Genomic DNA, 22801 nt, shown 5'->3' on the forward strand with positions numbered 1-22801 from the left:
GACTGAGCATTCCAAAATCGTTCCGCTGCCCTCCTTTGTCTAGTATCATCTATTATCACATTGTTAACTTTATCTCATCTTTACTAGTTGGTTAAACATTCAACCTCAATAAATCCCCTAATCAACTCCATGGCCTTTACTGTGATCCCTCTACCACCAGCTGTTAACTTCTTTAGTACTAGATTTAATTAAATACCCATCTTCACTTTCTCAAAGTCTATTTTTTCAAACTTTTCAAAAATCATCATATTGTGCACACATCCTGCAATTGTTAATTACAGTACCAACTGTCTCCCATAAACTTGTTAAATCATACCTGTTTTTATGAAACACCACAGGTACTGATTCAGCATGAATAATGTCACAAGCATTCTACTTAAAATGTTGCATTTGCTGGAAACCTTACCACACTTTGCTACGGAGGAGTAAATTTGATAAGAAAGGAGAAAGTTGGTCATTTTACTCAGGATCCTTCGAGTCTGGAAACTGAAACATGTAGACATTTTCCTGGTATAGTTTCTACAACAAACAAATGAATAGATTGACACCAAGATGCTCACAACCAGACTGGATTTTAAATGAAACAACAACATTAGATTCAAACAATTAGATTATGAAAAGCCTGATTGATCATTTTTCTGATGATGAAGAAAAAACTTCAACCAAAAAAAAAGCAAGCTATGTAATAGTAGCTTGAGGAAAGTTCTTAATGGACTTCAAGCTTCCAAAAGAAGAGTGTATGAAAATACTTCAACACAACTGATTCATCCAAGAGCACCACAGATATCCATGCCTGTTCACATATTTACTATGGTTATCTGTAAACATTTATTTAGATGTCAATAATGACCGATGTAACTATATGCAAAAAAAAAGTATCCCCAAAAGTAAATTTTGAAAATTAGTCTAATTTTAACAAACGATTGTAAAAGAGATGCAAATTCAAGTCGTGCCATTAAGAACATTTGGGGCGGCATAGTGGCTCAGTGGTTAAATCTGCTACTTCACAGCACTAGGGACCTGGGCTCAATTCCAGCCTTGGGTAACTGTGTGGAGTTTACAAATTCTCCCCATGTTTACGTGGGTTTCCACCCAATGCTCTGATTTCCTCCCACAATCCAAAGTATGTGCAGGTTAGATGAATTGGCTATGCTAATAGTGTACAGAGATGTGCAGGCTAGGTGGATTAGCCATGGTGAATATAGGGTTACAGGTTGAGGGTGGAGGTGTGGGTTTGATCCTCTACAGAGGGGCAGTGCAGACTCAATGATGCAAATGGCCTCGTTCTGCACTCTCCGGATTCTACAATTGTACAATTCTTAAAATCAGCTAAATTAAAAGATTAAGATTTCTTGCTATTGCAGCTCTTTGGTTGTACTTCTAATCAGTGATAATTTGTCCCAGACTGAAAACTTTCGTAACAACCACAATTTACTTTGCACTTAGGATCCAAAATCCTCAACTAGGCCTTGTAAAGGCCAAATCGATACTTTGGCAGTTTCAGTAGCAAAAAAAACTTGAAACCATCCTTCCTAGCAACCCTTAAAATTGGCAGGTGCAGACCTCAGTCAACCTTTAGCTAGAATATTTGTTGATAACTGCCAAAAGGGACTGTGTTTAAATTGCCCTATTACCTCCAAGGTTCCAGTTGAAACCATTTCCTTAGGTATATTCATTTTCTCCAGACACCACACCCACTACCATATCCATACTGGAACAATGCCAAATGTAGCATCAGCAGCAAAGTAAAGTCAGTGGAGTGTAAATATACAGCTCCAAAGTATGGAGCATTAAGGCTTTTTTTAAATGTTTAACTAAGTTAATAACTGAATAATCAGCTTATCAGTTCTTAACATATTTATCATTTGCATCTTGTTGTCTTAACTGAAAATATGTAAAAAAAGTGTTAGAATAATCTGCTCAGTAAACACAACGTGCAATTTCATGTTAATCACAACATGTAATCACAATGTGATGTTCTTGCATCAGTGAGGTTATTTCAGAAGCTAAACCAAAGAATCATTATGCCAAATAGATATAATTTGTTCATAAGCAAAATGACACAGTCTGAATTCTCAGGGACATGATAATTTCTGACATAGTGTTAAACATACATAGCAAATGAACTGCCCTATGCAAAGTCTGTAGCCTTCCCTTCAGGTTTTTGTGTGAACGGCACTGGTTGTCGAATTTTTTTTCTTCATTTAAATGTTGAATATTTACTGTTGTCAGTGCAGCATAATGTGACAAAACCTAATTTTGAAAATTATATTCCCTGCTTTAAGTGAAGATTATGAATTATTATGTCACCTGTGTTGCACTTGTTTCTCCATTTCCTGCTACTAAAGAGAGTGGAGTTGCATCCAGAAGTGGCAAAGCATTCCACTTCAGTTTCAACCTCAACGTTCTTTGCCATTATGATACAGTGTCCTCATAAACATTCGTCTCTGCATTTACTAAGGCAAAAATGCCACTCTCATCTCATCAATACCTAATATTTATTCAAATCTCCAGTCACCCAATATAATCTACTTTATCCAATTTCTTCTCCATCTTTCTTGAAGACATTTTTTGCTCACACAGACTCAAATAACTTTGTCATGTGAGCCTCGAAACTACATCACGACTGGTGACAGCTCTGAAACTGAAGTTCACCATGTCCTAAATTTTCAGCTTCGAAAAGCAATTAGAAACTAAACACCTGGGATGCATTTATTCAGTGGTGCTGAAACAATTTGTAGCACTGGCTGAGACTAACCCAGCTTAGAATGGTGGGAGAATTTAATAACAAAATTAAGTAGAAATTATTGTAACTTCACAAAAAGCTTCTGTTATCTAAGACTAATTCCTGGACTCCGGCTATACCCAGAAGCCAGTTCCTAAAGATTTGCTTGTGAAAATATGCAGATGCCATAATGTTCTAACAATTCAGCAAATCGGACAATTTTCATGGAGGGTGATTACATGTTAACATTTGAAGGGGTGGACCCTTCATCACATCTAATGAAGGGATGCCCCTGAAACGTGAACTTGCCTATTTTCTCCACAGGTGCTAAGTGACAAGCATTTTCAAATATTTTTAAAAGAATCTTGTTATAAAACTCTCTCTCTTTATCAAAAGGTTTGTAAAGGTTTTAAAAGTATGAAAAGATAGTCAACTCAAGTCACATATTAATATATTCACAGAATTATGCAATACATATCTATGTAGACAGTGAAGTAATTTGCAACCTTTCCAAGAATCCTCCCATACATTGCCTAAGTGTAGGATGGAGAGGATAATTATGACAGTGAAACATGACCCTGCCTTCACCCAACATACACTTAAAAGTTGCTACAGTTCTACTGGACCATAAGGCTGCTCGCTTGAAAGTCCAGCCAGTACATGAAAAGCCATACCACAATCAGACACAGTGATGTAACAATCTTGCGCTTTATAGAATCCTTCACAGCTGTCTAACCATCAGATGTTTATACTTTATAAGAATTTGTGCTAAAAATGATAACCTTCTGAGCTGTATAGCAAATCTACTGTAAACATTTCATAAAGGAGTGGAACAGAATGTAAAGAAATGTTGCTGGACTTCAAACATAATTGAGGTATCCAGTGCCTGTACACTCAACAGACATATCAAATGTCTAAGGAAAATCCCAGGCTACCAGCTTAGAAAGTTTTAAATCATGTATAGTGTGATTGTCCAAATGCAAAGTGAGACTAAACAGTAAACACTATACTGAAACACAATAAAGGTGGTCATTGGTAAAACAACGAAGAAATTGTTTCCAACCTATAAATACATGAAGCTAACACAGCTGCGAAGTTGAACAACTGGGACGAGTTTGAACCTGTCTACACACAGTTCTATTAATAAATAAGATCTTATTGGAGTCCTACCCAGAATGCATCTCTGCTGCAACGTTTAGCCAGCCAGACACCCAGATTTGCAAGACTTCTGCATTCTTTGCAGCCTACATGATACTCTAACTACGGAAATGTCTACAACAACTGTATCCTGTTTTGGGCTTGGTGCAATACCACATTCCATTCACATGAAAACAGATGAGCCCTGACTGAAAAGACTTCCATATTTAAAATCAGATGATTTAATCAAATGACAACATGGATTTATTTGCAATCTTACTGACCAGCAGGTTAAATAAACGTTGTTACTTTGAGTTAAATAATTTACATGTACATTAGTAATCCACACGTTTGAAAACTTGAAAAAAACTCATTAAAACGTATTCCCTAAATAACCTTTTACTCCACGATTAGCAAATATAATTTTATAAAAAGCAGTTACAAAATTACCTTTGTTTTGCACTGATAATGAATATTCATCAATGCTGGGTAGATCACCTATTGATAGAAATTTTAAAAATGCATTTCCATTGCAACTTCATCGACAAGTCTCGTCACAGCAATCCAGTCTCATTATGCAGACATGTTGGAATGTCAAAGTCCAGCTGCCCACCCATTCAGTCAGCACATGCAAGAAAGCTAGGTTACGCTTCAACAGCTTAAACGAGTATCTAGAATTGTACTTTGTAACCTTCCATCAACACTCATTTGAAATATCTGCCTGTTTTTATTTTATTTCACATTTCATGAATAATTCGAGTTTGTTCTGTTGTGAGCACAATCCCATTGACGCACTGTTAAAACAAATCAGCCTCACCGAGGCAAAATTTTGTTCAGCGCGGTTTCAAATAAAGACTGCTGGACTTAACGTTACCCACCTAACGATCCACTCCAATCCCTGCAACGCAGGGATAAAACCCGCAAATTTTGTCTGCCGGAATTCCTCACGTTTCTGCAGCCAATATACACTCAACTGTCCACGATCACACAGGCCGATTTTCAGGCTACGGATGATAGACTTCCGATCAGAACATGTTCATTCGCGGGGTCAGTGACCCATTTCTGATCAAAGAGAATCGAAAAAAAGTTGAAGGCGGCACGTTACATTGCAGCCATTCGGTCGTGAACAATCTCAACATACTGAAACTTAAATTCTATGTTGAAAAAAAAACAAATCTTGGGAAAAGCTATCATCAATACCTCAGTTCTATCTTTCTCTCCCACACGGCTGAATGCGTAGTGTGCAGAGGCGGATCACTGATCTCCCTTTGTCATCATTACGTACTGTTAACGAATGAGAAACCCCGCAAATGCTACTCTCACTGTAAAGATCTAGGTCACGAACGTTGCACTGTGATTGGCTGTCTAGTCAGCTGTCCAAAACAGATAAGCGTAAACTAACAACAGAAATTAACCAGTCTTGTGTGCCATAAGCAGGACTGAACACGACTAAAAATAGTTTGGTCAAAATCGACTGCACATGGACACGAGTAACTCTCCTTGTACTAACAGCTCGAACAAAGCGGAAAAGGGCGGTGCTTCGAAATAAATCCAAGTCACAGGTGGCAATAGTCACATCCAGTATGAGTCATGTAACTGATTACTCATTGTCTAACTGGAGACTTTCAGAGAGATGCGTTCCTTGCTGCAGCAGACAAAAAACAGATTCATATCAGCGGTGACGGTTTTCGATTGGTTTCCTTGCAAGCAACAGCCTAATGTATCACTTTCCAGAGTTTTCCGAAAAGGGTCACATTTTCCCCTCAGATATTACCCTTTTGTTTCAGACTTTAAGGGTTTTGTTTTCACAAATTATTGATATACTCAGTGGTGGCGGCAGGGAGGGGGTCTTCTAAATAATGCTATCACACACCAGGAAATCCCAATGGATGTCACTCTACACTTGGTTTTATCTTAATCCACTGGTAACTTTTAAGGCCGAGACCTTACAGAATCGTATAATTCCACAGCACACGAGGCGGCTATTCGGCCTACTGTGCCTGCATTGACTTTCCAAATCAGCACGTCACCTAAAGCTGTTTTCCCAAACTCCATTTTTCATTAACCCTGCACAGTGTACTTTTCCAGATGATCTATTCTTTATTGAATACATCTACTAAAATTGTCTCGATCACACTCTCAGGACATTCCAAAACTTGACCACTCAGTGAAAAGGTTTTGATCATTTTTGATTTCTTGTACCAATTATTTTTATTGTGTCCCTACATTCTCCATCCTTCAATAAGTGCCAATAGTTTCTCCTCATCTTCTCTGTCCAAATGCCTCATAATTATGAATTCCACCATCATAACTCAGCTGTCTTTATTTCTCAACTTTGTCTTCATAACTCAAGTTCCTCATCTGCAACCATCTGGACCATCACGTATGCCTTCACATCTTTGCTGAAGTGCAGTGCCCAGAACTGGATGTAATATTCCAGCTGAAGTGAACCAGTGTCTTGCACATATTCAAAATAACCGCTGAGAATGCAGTTAATAAAGCATTCAAAATGTGTCTTGTTATTTTCAATGATTTATGCACGTATCTATACAGGTCCTCTTTCTGTGTCCCATTCAGAGTTGGAGCCTAGATATTATCTTTCCATGCTAGAAGTCAGAGTTGATAGATAAGCTGGAAGAGCACAACAGGTCAGACAGCATCCAAGGAGCAGGAAAATCAATGTTTCGACTGAAACTCTTCCAGTTTCATATCTATCAACTCTGACTTCCAGCATCTGCAGTCTTTACTGTCTCCTAGTCACTGAAAACCAACACTGCAAAATCTCTTCTAAGGATGCCAACATTGAAGAAGTTTTCCTCCTCCTTCCAAAGAGAGCTCAGTGAGTTTCTCTACCACTCCAACCCCCAGATTACTTCCTCTACGCTGAAGCAATCTCACTACTACAGCCATATCTCTTTCAGTGCCTGTCTACACAGCTGATTCATTCCCCATGGACTCCAAATAACTTTCAGACCTTCACAACTTGGACCCAACCGTGACAACCGCTACCCACAGAACTTCTAGTGCCTCCAGAAATGATTCTCCCTGAGGATTCTCGGCTCCATGCTCTCTGGCATGAGGTTACATCTTGTCTCCCTCAGTCAGCCTTGCTCCAGCTCAGAACCTCTCTCTCCCGGACCTGCAGAGGACCTCTACTGTTATTTATTCTCCAAAAGATCCACACCCTTAACAAACGCGTTTTCTTCTGACAAAGAGTTCTATCCAAAACATTGACTTTCCTACTCCTTGGATGCTGTCTGACCTGCTGTGCTCTTCCAAATTCATATCTATCGACTATTATCTTTCCATGTTCTTTGACCAAAATGAATTACATCATGTTTTTCTGCATTAAACATCATGTGCTTCCTATCTGCCCATCCAACCAAATAATTCATGTCCTTATAAGGTTAAAGATTAAGCTCCTCACAGTTGTATGATTATAACCTAGGTTAACCAAACTCCTTTTGGGGTTCTCAGTGAGTAAAGTAACAATAATTGTTGTCATTGCATGTTATAGCCCACTGTAAATAATAGACAGATATTTAGCAATAAAATACTTAAAATAAAACACAAAACAGTTGGTCTGCCACCAACTGTTGAGACAGATAAGGTAAAAGAAGGTAACATTTTGTGCAACTGAATATCAAAGATATCATTCCAAAACTGTATATTATTTGTGGTTGTATAATTTCAGCATTTGCAATGCTTGTTGATTTGTCATGAAACTGTACTTGCAGAGTTGTACTTATTCATCAGTGTGTGGAACATAAACTAGAATTTAGAATCTAGAATGGAAGGAAGGAAAAAAACGTATTCAGTTTCAAGTGAAAACTGATGCTCATACTGTATTCACTTCTGATGATCCAGCATAATCTGACCATTTTTAAATGGACATCTGGACCATGCTGAAAAATGAACAAGAGATTGTGTGACAGTAGTTCCATACCATAAAAATTAATACAAAACATTCTTTGTCTGTCTGCCACTACCAGCTCTCCATGAGATCAAGAGCCGACAGTATCCCATATTAACAAACAATCCATGACCTTCAATTACAAATTTGGCAAACTGCCAAGAAATGGTTATAACTGCAGTGGATAATAAAATTGTGCTGTATTAACATAAGCAAATGCATCTATAGCAGGAAATCCATTATCTGCCATAATTATTAAATTAATTCATACATTAAGATAAAATATTGTTCATTCTAATCAAATGTATCATTATCAGTTAACTTGACTAATACATTCCACAGCTGTTCTGTTGTAAAGCTGTTGCTACATCAGGAAATTTGTCTGAATCCAGTGCAGTATAGTTTCACAGCCAATGAAGTATTCTTGAAGTGTAATAATTATTGCAATGCAGAAAACAGGGCAGCAAACCTGCCCATAAACAATGTGATAATGACCAGATGATCTGTTTGTGTTGTTGATTGCAGACTAAATATTGGCCAGGACACCAGGGAATGCTCTTGCTTGAAATAGTAGCACACAGTCTTTGACTTCTAGCACAAGACAGCACTCAAACAGTGCAGTGCTGTCTCAGTATGACCCTAGAATAACAACCTTCATTTCTGTGCTCAAGACTCTGGAAAAGACCTTACATCCAAAAGGTTTTGACTTCAAGATGACAGTGCTACCAAGTGAGCCACAGCTGACACAGCATTCAATAGTTTAAAATGAAAATGCTTAAATATATTGGGAAGATTATCAGCTCTTATGAAATACAACAATAGATGGGTATCAATTGGAAAGGAAGATGTTTCAGAGTATTCTGCAATAGTGCTGAGGCAAATATGAAATGTTGCAAATGTGATGAAATATTAAAATGAATCTAAAAGAAAAAAGGTTGATGAAGGTAAGAGCTTTTATTAAGTATTTTAAACACAAAATCTTCTCAATCTTTTGGATGCTATTCATCAGCTGTGATGTGGAGCTACCTGATGAAGGAGCAGCACTCTGAAAGCTAGTGCTTACAAATAAACCTGTTGGACTATAACCTGGTGTTGTGTGATTTTTAACTAAATTCATCAGCTGGACATTTCCAGGATATGTGTGACACGCAGAGAGAGGACAAGGGGATATGATATTTCTCCCATTCATGCTGGCATATTTCTAGCCAGGATATGAAAGTAGTTCTGAAAATATCATTGCTTGCCTTGTTTTATGATAATTTGTTCTTTTAAAAACATCATGCCAAAAAGCATATGTCACCAATATATTGTGCTCAAAATAACTTGTCAAAAAATGTCATCTTCAAGGTTCACAGACTGGACCAACCCATAAAAAACAACCGATGAAAATATCTCAACAAGGATTACTAACTTCAGGAAGGAAGGTAAAAGTAAAATTAATATGCTGATACAATCACTGTTGGGCCAATATTTTTATATTTCCCCCCTCCATTAAAATATTTCCATTCATGTCTAAAACTGCTCAAAATATAGCGAAAATGTTGAAAAAAATCTTTCAACTGTAAGCAGCTTTCAATCTCATGTATGACTGAATTAATTCTCATAGGGGAAGTTACATTATGCCTTCCAATTGTTGCTCAGTTGAAAATTCCACTTGTGCATAATTATTTTAGAGATGTATGTTATCTCATCGAATTACAGAATTAGAAGAGGCCCTTCAGCTCATCAAGTCTGTACCGCTAAAAATATGCTAACAACTACACAAATCCCACTTCCCTGCACTTAACCCAGAGTCTTAAATGTTATGACACCTCATGTGTTAATTCAAGTACTTTCTAAGGATTGTACGGTTTAATCTGAGGCAGTGTGATCCATACACAACCACCCTCTGAGTGAAAAGGTTTTCCCTCAAGACCCCCTAAACCTCTTGGCTTTCAGTTTAAAATTATGCTCCCTTGTTATTGACTAAGAGAAACAGCTGTTTTCTATTTACACTGTCCATTCCTCTCATCTTCTTATCCACCTCCAGTCAGGTCCCTCACGACTTTCTCTTCCCCAAAGAAAACAACTTGAGCTTGTCTAACCTCTTGATTGCTGAAATGTTCCATCCCAGACATCATCCTGGTGTATCTCATTTGCAACTACTCCAATGCAATCACATCCTTCCTACAGTGTGGCGATCAGAAGTGTACACAGTACTTTGTGGGCGGCACGGTGGCACAGTGGTTAGCACTGCTGCCTCACAGCGCCGGAGACCCGGGTTCAATTCCCGACTCAGGCGACTGACTGTGTGGAGTTTGCACACTCTCCCCGTGTCTGCGTGGGTTTCCTCCGGGTGCTCCGGTTTCTTCCCACAGTCCAAAAGATGTGCGGGTCAGGTGAATTGGCCATGCTAAATTGCCCATAGTGTTAGGTTAAAGGGGTAAATGTAGGGGTATGGGTGGGTTGCGCTTCGGCGGGTCGGTGTGGACTTGTTGGGCCGAAGGGCCTGTTTCCACACTGTAAGTAATCTAATCTAATCTAATCTACTTCGGCTGTGGCCAAACCAATGTGCTGTACAGATGCAAATGACCTCATTGATGTTATAATCTATGTCACGACTGATAAAGGCAACCATCTCGCATGCCTTTTTGAACTATACTATTAACCTGTCCTGCCATCTTTTCAATTTGTTTCCTAGAAACTACCATCAACTGTCAGAAAGAAACTAGAACTTTGCCAGCAATGCATCAACCTGTTACTGCAGTGAAATTGATGGAAAATTGTCCCCATTTTGAAAATTAATCTTTTTCAAGGAAATCTTGGAAGTCTTCTCCAATTAAATGGGAAAATGATCAGAAAGGAAGAGCACAAATACTATTAATATCAGAACATGTTAAGTTTTCTTTCTCAATTCATGAAAGTAATGAGAACAATGAACAATTTTTAAAAATATTGTTTTTTAACTGATTTACTCTTTTACAGTTCTGCAGTTATAAATGAGAAGGTGAACCATGGAAAAGTGAACAGAAGCGGCTAGTCGTGAAATATTGCACATCTCCCCACATGTCTGTATTGTAGGAAACTACAATCAGGACAACAGCATTTAGCACAATGTGGAATTTGTTGCAGTTTCTTTCCTTCAGGTTTGTTGCGATAAAGTTTACAGAAAAACAGTTCTTTGAATCAGCTGTTGGACGTTGATTGATGTACTGGCAAAGATCCAACACAACCTTGCCTGCAATGGAGCATGACCAAAGTCAAATATTAATTGTAACAAGGATCTGGATTGTTACTGAACAGTTAACCTTTAGTCAGCAAAAGACCAAAGCTGCAACTGTCAGAAACCATGTGTTAGTCTTACCATATTTGATCTAAATAGCAAAAATAACTACTTCAGCAGCTGACTGCTTGTTGCCACAATAAGACATGATTTATGTATTCTAATCATGTAGGGAAAATATCTGAACCAACCAACTCTCATTTTCCTGGGCTAACTGGTTTGATTTTGCACAGTTCACACACTACAGCATTATAAGAAACATTATTCATGATAAACTAGTCAAACATTGTAAATTAATACCAGAGTATTAATCTTAAACTATTAAATTAAACCAAAATATAATTGAACACTTGCTTCCAATAGATATAGGAGAACTCAGCCATTCAACCCATTGAATCAGTTCCACTAATGAGATAATGGCTTTTCTAGTATCCTTACCTCAACTTTGCAGCTTTATCCCCTCATAACCCTTGTTTCCCTGAAAGATTAAAAATCTATCTCAACCTTGAAATACTTATTGACCCAGTCTCTGCAGTAAATAATTCCACAAATTCTCTACCCACAGACAAAGAAAGACCTCAGCTTGGTAATAACTGGGCAACCCCTTACTGAGAGATTATGCTTCCTGATCCTGGACTCTCCCACAAGTGGAAACAACCTCTCCCTATCTACCCTGTCAAAGAGCCAAAGAACCTTGTCTCTCAAAGAAACTTACCTTCAACAATGTCATCTCTCATTCTTATAAACTCCATAAGTACAGGCCCAACCCACTCAACCTCTCCTCATAAGAAAATCCCTTCACACACATGAACAACTCTGAATCATCTATGGTTTGCCTCCAATAACAATATATCTTTCATTGTGTAAGGGGACTAAAACTGTTAAAGTGCCCTAGCTGTAGTCTAATGAATCTCTTTTATAGTTTTAATAAGGCTTCAATATTTTATACTCCATTCCCTTTAAAATAAAGGCTAACTTTCAATTTGCGTTCCCTATTATCCACTGAACTTGGTTGATAGCTTTTGTAATTTGTGCACAAGGACTCCCAAATCCCTCTGTGCCACAGCTTTCTGTAGTCCTTCTCTGCTTTGACAATATTCAGCTCCTCTCACCTTCCTGCCAAAGTACATAACCTCATATTTTCCCACATTACAGTTTGTCTTTTTTTTTGCCCACTTGCTTGATCGATCTGGAACCCTTTGAAAACTGTCATCCTCACCACTTAGCCTCCTACCTATTTTTGTATTAACTGCAAACTTGGCAATAATCTAAGTTTATATTAACTTCTTCCCCTTGAATAGTTACCAATCTCATGTATACTTTATCAGTTAAATCCATGATCACGCATCTGCTATTACATTCTTATGACCCGCAATATGTACGATTTGTAAATTAACTGTGTAAAACAAGACTCCAATGAAATAGTCTCATATTCTTGTCTTTAAAGCGTCCCAAGAATGCAAGCGGATTGTGATCTGTGTACACAGCTGTCTCCAACACATTGTCGATGACATAAACATTAAAATGTTGTAAGGCAGTACCAAATTCAATAGTTCTTTTTCAATTGTAGAGTATTTTCTCTGGTGGGTGTTGAGTTTCTTTGAAAAGTAACCAACTGGCAGTTCAATTCCATTATCATCTTCTTGTAGCAGTACAGCTCCAACTCCTATGTCACTAGCATCGATGGCAACTTTGAAAGGTTTCAAAACGTTTGGTGTAGCTAAAACTGGTGCAATAGATAATATCGCTTTTAAATTGTCAAATGCACCCTAGCATTGTTCTGTCCATCGAAATTTTGTGTTCTTCTTCAGCAAATCTGTCAATGGTACCACTACGTGCTGAAGTTTGAACAAACTTCTGATACAATGAGCTTAGTTCCAAAGGTCGAAGCACCTCTTTCTTCGAGGTTGGTCATGGAAATTCCTCGATCCTTCGTCTTTGAATTCCTTGGAGTCAACCTTCCATGACTTATGTTGTCTCCCAAGAATGTCACCTCTACTTTCGCAAATTCAGTTTTGTTTAAGTTTATGACCAGTTTTGTTCTCTTAATTGGTCAAAGAGCTCTGCCAACTGTGTCATGTGATCTTCCCAGGATTCACTAAAGATCCCTACATTGTACAAATAGACTGTACAGTTTGTTAAACCAGTCACAACTCTGTACATGAGTCTTTGAAATGTGGCGGGTGCATTCTTCATTCCAAAAGGCATCACTTCGAATTCATATAGCCCATTTGGGGTTACAAACGCAGAAATTTCTTTCATCTTCTCTGATGAAGGTATCTGCCAATAACCACACAGTAAGTCCAACTTTATGATGTAACTGGCTTGTCCCACTTTCTCGATACAGTCCTCCAATCTCAGTATTGGTATGAGTCTGATTTTGTTACAGTGTTGGCCTTCCAATAATCCACACAAAATTGTTGAGTCCGTCAGGTTTGGGAACTAAGATGATTGGAGAACTCCACTTGTTCTGACTTGGTTCAATGATATCTTCATTGATGATGGCCTCCACTTCTCTCTGGACCTGCCTGGATTTGAAAGGATTAAGCCGATAGAGGTGTTGTTTTATTGGACCTGCATTCCCTATGTCTACCTCATGCACAATAGCGTTAGTCACCCCCATCTTATTCCTACATATGTCTTCATACTGCTGTAACAAACTTTTCAACTGTGTTCTTTGCTCCTGAGACAGATAACTGTTTGGGGGTGACGTTCGTGATTTGAACAGGTTTAGACAGATCCATCCAGTCTGAGATTTGAACAGATTTGGGGTGCAAAAAAAAAGCCCAGTAAATTTAAACACTTGCCAGTTAATGTCCTAGATCTTTAAAATAAATCATAGGCAAGACAATTTGTTTAATATAACCAACCACAAGTAACCGAAATTAAAAGTGAGAGAAATGGCTCTTAAAGTTACTAATGAGGTTCTGGGGTTTGAAGATGATTCCCAAATTTGCCAAGGAAGTTTACAAAGAAAAGACTATACTCATAGAATTAGCAAAGAGGTTAGAATTGGGTTTAACCAAGAACAAAAGTAAAGCAGAAATTCTAAGGGATTATTCAAACACTTAGATGTGCCACATTTTGATGAGAAAGATGTTGAAGCCTTCTTTATTTAATGTGAAAAATTGGCTCGGCAGATTGAGTGGTCAGAGGACATGTGGGTAATGCTAGTTCAGACTAAACTGTTAGGCAGAGCTAGTAAGGTATTTGCAGCACTGTCAGATGGGGGAGTGCGAAAGGTCCCGGGTTCAAATCCCAGATGAGTTCCCAAACTGTTATGACATAGGGTAAATCCTTCTGCTAATTTGAACCAGACTGACAGAAAAACTCACCTCGCCTTGTGATCTGTTAAAGTCTGAGTGACAAATAATTACAAAAATCTCTCTATGTACAGAAAAAAAATTAACAATTTATTCTTTAACTCTAAAAAACACAAGAACATTAAACAAACTATCTACATTGTAATCCTCCTTTGTCTGTTCAATCTATCTACCTCCCACTCTACAACAATATACTGATCCGATAAAACTTCCCGATTAATTTTACAAATAAAAAACAAATTTCAAAATCAGCCAGTTGTCACTTTTCCCTTGGTATCTTCATCGGTACTTTCCTGAGTCTTTTCTTCAGTTTTCTGCTTCACAAATTTCATATGAAAAGGTACCTTTCCGATAAAGGCTCGGCAGACCGTATTTTCATTGGTGCTCTTTGACGCTCAGGCTAACTGTTCAAGATACCCAATTTTGTATACCACAAAACATCAAACCATGTCATTCTTTTGATGTCATCCAACTGGATTTTGGTATCTAGGGGCGTCATTTAAACTGTGTGACCGAATTTGAATTTGTTGTGTAACACAGCAATGTAGCGCCAGTTATTTTTTTCACAACCAAATGCTACATGTTAAAATTTTCAGCACACTCTGTGCCTCTCTCGGTCCATGCCAGCTTCCACTCTCTCTTAAAGGTACAGTACACACCTATACCTTCATAACAATATTTACTTCCCTCATCCAACTTTTTAACATACATATTGTAAATAATTGTGGCCCCTGTGGCACTCCATTCAATAGAGGTTCCCCTTAGGTCAATTCTTTTTCCTTAAAGTCATTGTCCAATTTTATGAAACTTCACTTGGGAATGTTATTTTTTCTACGCAATCTAGCCTTGCTTAAAGCTTTATATAGAGTTAGAGAGATGTACAGCACGAAACAAACCCTTCGGTCCAACATCCATGCTGACCAGATATCCTAAATTAATCCAGTTCCATTTGCCAGCACTTGGTCCATATGCCTCTAAATCCCTCCTATTCAAATATCCATCCAAATGCCTTTTAAATGTTTTAATTGTACCTGCCTCCACCGCTTCTTCTGGCAACTCATTCCATTCATGCACCACCTTCTGCTTATATTTCAGTTAATCTTGCTTCAACTCTTCAATTCCATTCTGCATTTTGAAAGTCTCACAACTTATCTTGTAAAAGGTTTCAAATTGACTTGAGATGACTTACAAGTCATGTATTTATATATACACACATACATACATACATATATACACACACCATCAATCTTTTACAAAAAAAACTGCAATACCTCAAGAGTCAATTTTATGCTTTACCAAGCACAGGACATCAATAGTGAGGAATAAAACGCTACTACCTCTGCCAATTTCAACATCAAACAATTTTTATCAACAAAAATCCCTTAACTGATCTGAATACAGCAAATTAACAACAATCTCAGAAGCATAAACCAGTATGAACCAAGTCTGACTTTATCATTTCAGGAGGATTTACACATAGAATTGAAGGACCAACTGATAAATCTATGTCCTTTAACTCCTGCAGGAAGAGCATGACACTTTAGCTTTGCCTGGATTGAACTGCGTGTTCCAAATTTGAAAAAAAGTGTCCTAATATACTGTGTTGAATATTAATAGGCTGAGAGTCAGTTAACTGCACTTAACTGATGCTGCACAGTGGACATTCAAGCCAATTTCTATTTGAATGAGCAACCGAGGTGTACACTACATGGCGCTCATAGCATTTTTACCAAAGGCACAAAAAAAAAATCAATTTTCAACCTTCACAGAAAAAAATTATTTTTTTCTTCACGGGACGTGGGCATTGCTGGCTTGCCAGCATTTATTGCCCATCCCACACTATCCTTCTAGAACTGCTGCAATCCATATGCTCTGAGTTCACCCACAATGCTGTAAGGGAGGAAATTCCAAGATTTTGACCCAAAGACAATGAAGGAACAACAATATATTTCTGAGTCAAGATGGTGATTAGTCTGGGGCAGAATTTACAGGTGGTGGTATTCCCATGTATCTGCTGTCCTCGTCCTTTGAAGTGGAAGTCGTCATGGGTTTTGAAGTTGCTGTCTAAGGAGCTTTGGTAAATGTCTGCAGTGCAACTTTTGCTACTGAGTATTGGAGGAGGAGGGAGTGGATGTTTGTGGATATAGTGCCAATTAAGCAGCCTGCTTTATCCTGGATAGTGTCAGACTTCTTGAGTATTGTTAGAGCTGAATCATCCAGCAATTGGGGGTATTCCATCATAGAGTCATAGAGATGTACAGCATGGAAACAGACCTTTCGGTCCAACCTGTCCATGCCGACCAGATATCCCAACCCAATCTAGTCCCACCTGCCAGCACCCTTCCTATTTATATACCCATCCAAATGCCTCTTAAATGTTGCAATTGTACCAGCCTCCACCACTTCCTCTGGCAGCTCATTCCATACACGTACCACCCTCTGCGTGAAAACTTTGCCCCTTAGGTGTCTTTTATATCTTTGCCCTCTCACCCGAAACCTATGCCCTCTAGTTCTGGACTCGCTGATCCCAGGGAAAAGACTTTGCCTATTTATCCTATCAATTCCCCTCATAATTTTGTAAACATCTATAAGGTCACCCCTCAGCCTCCGATGCTCCAGGGAAAACAGCCCCAGCCTGTAAGGCCGCATCCTATAGCACAAATCCTCCAACCCTGGCAATATCCTTGTAAATCTTTTCTGAACCCTTTCAAGTTTCACAACATCTTTTCTAGAGGAAGGAGACCAGAATTGCACGCAATATTCCAACAGTGGCCTAACCAATGTCCTGTACAGCCGTAACATGACCTCCCAACTCCTGTACTCAATACTCTGACCAATAAAGGAAAGCATACCAAACGCCACCTTCACTATCCTATCTAACTGTGACTCCACTTTCAAGGAGCTTTGAACCTGCACTCCAAGGTCTCTTTGTTCAGCAGCACTCCGGAGGACCTTACCGTTAAGTGTATAAGTTCTGCTAAGATTTGCTTTCCCAAAATGCAGCACCTCGTATTCATCTGAATTAAACTCCATCTGCCACTTCTCAGCCCATTGGCCCATCTGGTCCAGATCCTGTTGTAATCTGAGGTAACCCTCTTCGCTCTCCACTGCACCTCCAATTTTGGTGTCATCTGCAAACTCACGAACTGTACCTCTTATGCTCGCATCCAAATCATTTATGTAAATGACAAAAAGTAGAGGACCCAGCACCGATCCTTGTGGCACTCCACTGGTCACAGGCCTCCAGTCTGAAAAACTACCCTCCACTACCACCCTCTGTCTTCTACCTTTGAGCCAGTTCTGTATCCAAATGGCTAGTTCTCCATGTGATCTAACCTTGCTAATCAGTCTCCCATGGGGAACCTTGTTGAACGCCTTCCTGAAGTCCATATAGATCACATCTACTGCTCTCCCCTCATCAATCTTCTTTGTTACTTGTTCAAAAAACTCAATCAAGTTTGCAAGTCATGATTTCCCACGCACAAAGCCATGTTGACTATCCCTAATCAGTCCTTGCCTTTTCAAATACATGTATATCCTGTCCCTCAGGATTCCCTCCAACAACTTGCCCACTACCGAGGTCAGGCTCATCGGTCTATGGTTCCCTGGCTTGTCCTTACCGCCCTTCTTAAACAGTGGCACCACGTTTGCCAACCTCCAGTCTTCCGGCACCTCACCTGTGACTATCGATGATACAAATATCTCAGCAAGATCAGGTCCTGGGGATTTATCCACCTTTAACCGTTTCAAGACATCTAGCACTACCTCCTCTGTAATATGGTCATTTTGCAAGATGTCACCATCTATTTCCCTACAGTCTATATCTTCCATATCCTTTTCCACAGTAAATACTGATGCAAAATATTCATTTAGTATCTCCCCCATTTTCTGTGGCTCTACACAAAGCCTGCCTTGCTGAACTTTGAGGGGCCCTATTCTCTCCCTAGTTACCCTTTTGTCCTTAATATATTTGGATTCCCTTTGGAATCCCTTTGGATTCTCCTTAGTTCTATTTGCCAAAGCTATCTCATATCTCCTTTTTGCCCTCCTGAATTTCCTCTTAACTAGATTCCCTACAGTATGGAAACAGGCCCTTCGGCCCAACAAGTCCACACCAACCCTCTGAAGAGTCACCCACCCAGTCCCATTCCCTTATCCTATATTTACCCCTGACTAATTCACCTAACACTATGGGCAATTTAGCATGGCCAATTCACCTGATCTGTACATCTTTGGATTGTGGGAGGAAACCGGAGCACCCAGAGGAAACCCACGCACACGCAGGGAGAATGTGCAAACTCCACTCAGACAGTCGCCAAAGGCAGGAATCGAACCTGGGTCCCTGGTACAGTGAGGCAGCAGTGCTAACCACTGTGCCACCATGCCGCCAAGTATATTCCTACTTCCTTTATACACTTCTCAGGATTCACTCGATCTATCCTGTCTATACCTGACATATGCTTCCTTCTTTTTCTGAACCAAACCCTCAATTTCTTTAGTCATCTAGCATTCCCTAGACCTACCAGCCTTCCCTTTCACCCTGACAGGAATATATTTTCTCTGGATTCTTGTTATCTCATTTCTGAAGACTACCCATTTCCAACTGTCCCTTTACCTGCGGACATCTGCATCCAATCAGCTTTCAAAAGTTCTTGCCTAATACCGTCAAAATTGGCCTTTCTCCAATTTAGAACTTCAACTTTTAGATCTGGTCTATCCTTTTCCATCACTATTTTAAATCGAATAGAATTATGGTCGCTGGCCCCAAAGTGCTCCCCCACTGACACCTCAGTCACCTGCCCTGCCTTATTTCCCAAGAGTAGGTCAAGTTTTGCACCTTCTCTAGTAGCTATATCCACATACTGAATCAGAAAATTGTCTTGTACGCACTTAACAAATTCCTCTCCATCTAAATCTTTAACACTAAGGCAGTCCCAGTCGATGTTTGGAAAGTTAAAATCCCCTACCATAACCACCCTATTATTCTTACAGATAGCTGAGATCTCCTTACAAGTTTGTTTCTCAATTTCCCTCTGATTATTAGGGGGTCTATAATACAAGCAGAAAGTAAGGACTGCAGATGCTGGAGATCAGAGCTTAAAAATGTGTTGCTGGAAAAGCGCAGCAGGTCAGGCAGCATCAAAGGAACAGGAGAATCAACGTTCGGGCATAAGCCTGAAGAAGGGCTTATGCCCGAAACGTCGATTCTCCTGTTCCTATGATGCTGCCTGACCTGCTGCGCTTTTTCAGCAACATATTTTTAAGGTCTATAATACAATCCCAATAAGGTGATCATCCCTTTCTTATTTCGCAGTTCCACCCAAATAACTTCCCTGGATGTATTTCCGGGAATATCCTCCCTCAGCACAGCTGTAATGCTATTCCTTATCAAAAATGCCACTCGCCCTCCTCTCTTGCCTCCCTTTATATCCTTCCTGTAGCATTTGTATCCTGGAACATTAAGCTGCCAGTCCTGCCCATCCCTGAGCCATGTTTCTGTAATGCTATGATATCCCAGTCCCATGTTCCTAACCATGCCCTGAATTCATCTGCCTTCCCTGTTAGGCCCCTTGCATTGAAATAAATGCAGTTTATTAGTCCTACCTTGTCCCTGCCTGCCCTGACTGTTTGACTCACTTCTGTTCTCAACTGTACCAGTCTCAGATTGATCTTTTTCCCCACTATCTCCCTGGGTCTCCCCCGCCCCACCTTACTAGCTTAAATCCTCCCAAGCAGTTCTAACAAATTTCCCTGCCAGTATATTAGTCCCCTTCCAATTTAGGTGCAATCCATCCTTCTTGTACAGGTCACTTCTATCCCAAAGAGATTCCAATGATCCAAAAATGAGAATCCTTCTCCCATACACCAGCTCCTCAGCCATGCATTCATCTGCTCTATCCTCCTATTCCTGCCCTCACTAGCTCGTAGCACTGGGAGTAATCCAGATATTACTACCCTTGAGGACCTCCTTTTTAAATTTCTGCCTAACTCTCTGTAATCTCCCTTCAGAATCTCAACCTTTTCCCTTCCTATATCGTTGGTTCCAATGTGGACAATGACCTCTTGCTGGCCCCTCTCCCCCATGAGAACATTCTGCACCCTCTCTGAAACATCCTTGATTCTGGCACCAGGGAAACAATATACCATTCTGCTTTTTCTCTGCTGGCCACAGAAATGTCTGTCTGTACCTCGGACTACAGAATCCCCTAACACAATTGATCTCTTGGAAGCCAACGTACTCCCCATTGCATTAGAGCCAGTCTCAATACCAGAAACTTGGCTGTTCGTGCTATGTTCCCCTGAGAATCCATCACCCCCTACATTTTCCAAAACTTAATACCTGTTTGAAATGGGTTTATCCACAAAAGACTCCTGCTCTAGCTGCCTACCTCTCTTACCCTTGCTGGAGTTAACCCATCTATGTGACTGTATCTGAGATGCTCCCCCCTTCCTGTAACTGCCATCCATCACATGCTGTTGCTGTTGCAACTTCCTCATCGCTTCTTTCTGTCTCTCCAATCGATCCACTCAATCTGATAAGATTCGCATCCAACAGCATTTATGGCAGATATAATCTGCAGTAACCCTCTTTAAACTCCCACATCTGACAAGTACATATCACTGCAAAGGCCATTTTTGCTCCTTCACAATCTACAGACCCAGAAAATAACACCATCTTATTCCTCTACAAAACAGTGCACCAGGTTAAATTATTAGCTACGGCTTATATTTTAAGTTTAATCAAGAGGTTTTTCTCCAAAAAAACATATAATCAAGAAAGAAGCCACTGTACTCACTAATACAGCCTTTCTCTTGGACAGACTTAAAACAATAATTAACTTATCTGATTCTGTGTTGTGAACTTCGCCCAAACTGGTTTCTCCAAGATTAGTTGTGAAATTCACTGTTTGTTAATTTTCCCAGATGCACTCCGATGTCCAGCGACACATGAATTCAAAAACAGCAAAGGCAATAACCGTGCAGGTTCTCTCTCTCTCTCTTTCTCCTGCACTGTCCTCACCGTGTGCCTCCTTTGTCTGTCATTCTCCCTTTTAAAACTGCTGTTGTTTTGACTTTTTTATTCCAAAGTTCCAAAACAATGCAACAGCATTTCTAACAATAATTGCTGCTCCAGATTTCTGACTTATTCCATATAGATGATGGATGGGCTTTGGGGAGTCAGCTGATCAGTTATTCACTGCAGTATTCCTAAACTCTGATCTGCTTTTGTAGCCATTGTGTTCATGTGGTGATTCCAGTTGAGTTTCTGATCAATGGTAACCTAAAGGATATTGATACTGGGGGATTCAGAGATGGTAACACCATTGAATGTCAAGGGGTGGTGGTTTAATTATCTCTTACTGGAGATAGTCGTTGCCTGACATTGTCTGGTGCAAATGTCAGCTCAAGCCTGGATATTGTCCAGATCTTGTTGCATTTGAACATGAACAGCTTCAGAAACTGAGGAGTCACAAATGATAAAGACATTGTGAAATCATCGGTGAACATCCCCACTTCTGACCTTCTAATGGAAAGAAGTTAATTGATGAAAACCTGAAGATGGTTAGGCCTAGGATACTGAGGAACTCCTACAGAGATGTCCTGAAGCTGACAACTGACCTCCAATAATCACAATTTTCCTATGTGCCAGGTACAACTCCAGTGCAAATAATTTGCCCCCGATACCCATTGTTCCAGTTTTGTTAGGGTTCCTTGATGCCGCAGTCAGTTGATTTTGGGCTTGATAACAAGGGCTATCACTTCCACTTTATCTTTAGAATTCAGGTCTTTGTCTACGTTTGAGGCTATAATGAGGTCAGGTGGTCTTGCTGGAACCCAAAGTGAACGTCACTGAGTGAGTTATTTCTGAGCAGTGCTACTTACAGCACTGTTCCTGACACCTTCTATCACTTTACTGATGATGGACAGTAGACTGATGGGGTGGTAATTAACCACATTGGATTTGTTCAGCTTTTGCACACTGTTGGGTGGATGCCAGTGTTGTAACTATACTGGAATAGCTAGGGAAGCAGCAAGTTCTGGATCACAATTCTTCAGTACTCTTCTTGGAATGCTGTCAGCACCCAGAGACTTTGCACTTTCCAGTACCTCCAGCTGTGTCTTGTTATCAAGTGGAATGAATTGAATTGGCTGAAGACTGGCATTCACATTGCTGGAGAGGTGTGGAGGAGGTCAAGATGGATTATCCCACTTGGCACTTCTGGCTGAAGATTGCAGTGAATGCTTCAGCCTTATCTTTTGCATTGATGCACTGGGCTCTTCCATCCTTCAGGATGGACATATTTGCGCACTGTCCTCCCCCAGTGAGTTAATTATTTACTACTATTCATAACTGGACGTGCAGGACCAGAGGTTAGATATGTTGGTTGTGCTATCAGATGGCTCTGTCGAACACTTGCTGCTTATGTTGTTTGGCATGC

At 39.8% G+C, this 22801-nt stretch overlaps 1 protein-coding gene across 5 annotated transcripts in view; it reads right to left on the bottom strand.

Moving 5' to 3' along the window:
• Positions 1–22801, bottom strand: part of jmjd1cb (jumonji domain containing 1Cb) — a 393296-nt gene that overhangs the window by 103498 nt on the left and 266997 nt on the right. Inside the window, exon 1 of one of the 5 annotated variants that reach the window (XM_087999118.1) lies at positions 4741–5055. The exons of 3 other annotated variants lie outside the window; for them this stretch is intronic. The gene's annotated coding sequence lies outside the window, so the exon portion shown is untranslated. Of the gene's footprint in view, positions 1–4312; positions 4336–4740; positions 5056–22801 lie in introns of those variants that run through there. One more of the 5 variants, XM_087999117.1, reaches the window with a different exon arrangement.

The sequence above is a fragment of the Chiloscyllium plagiosum genome, unplaced genomic scaffold, assembly GCF_037043375.1.
Source record: "Chiloscyllium plagiosum isolate Xiang-an unplaced genomic scaffold, Cpla_swu_hap1 HiC_scaffold_22, whole genome shotgun sequence".
Classification (NCBI taxonomy): Eukaryota; Metazoa; Chordata; class Chondrichthyes; order Orectolobiformes; family Hemiscylliidae; genus Chiloscyllium; species Chiloscyllium plagiosum.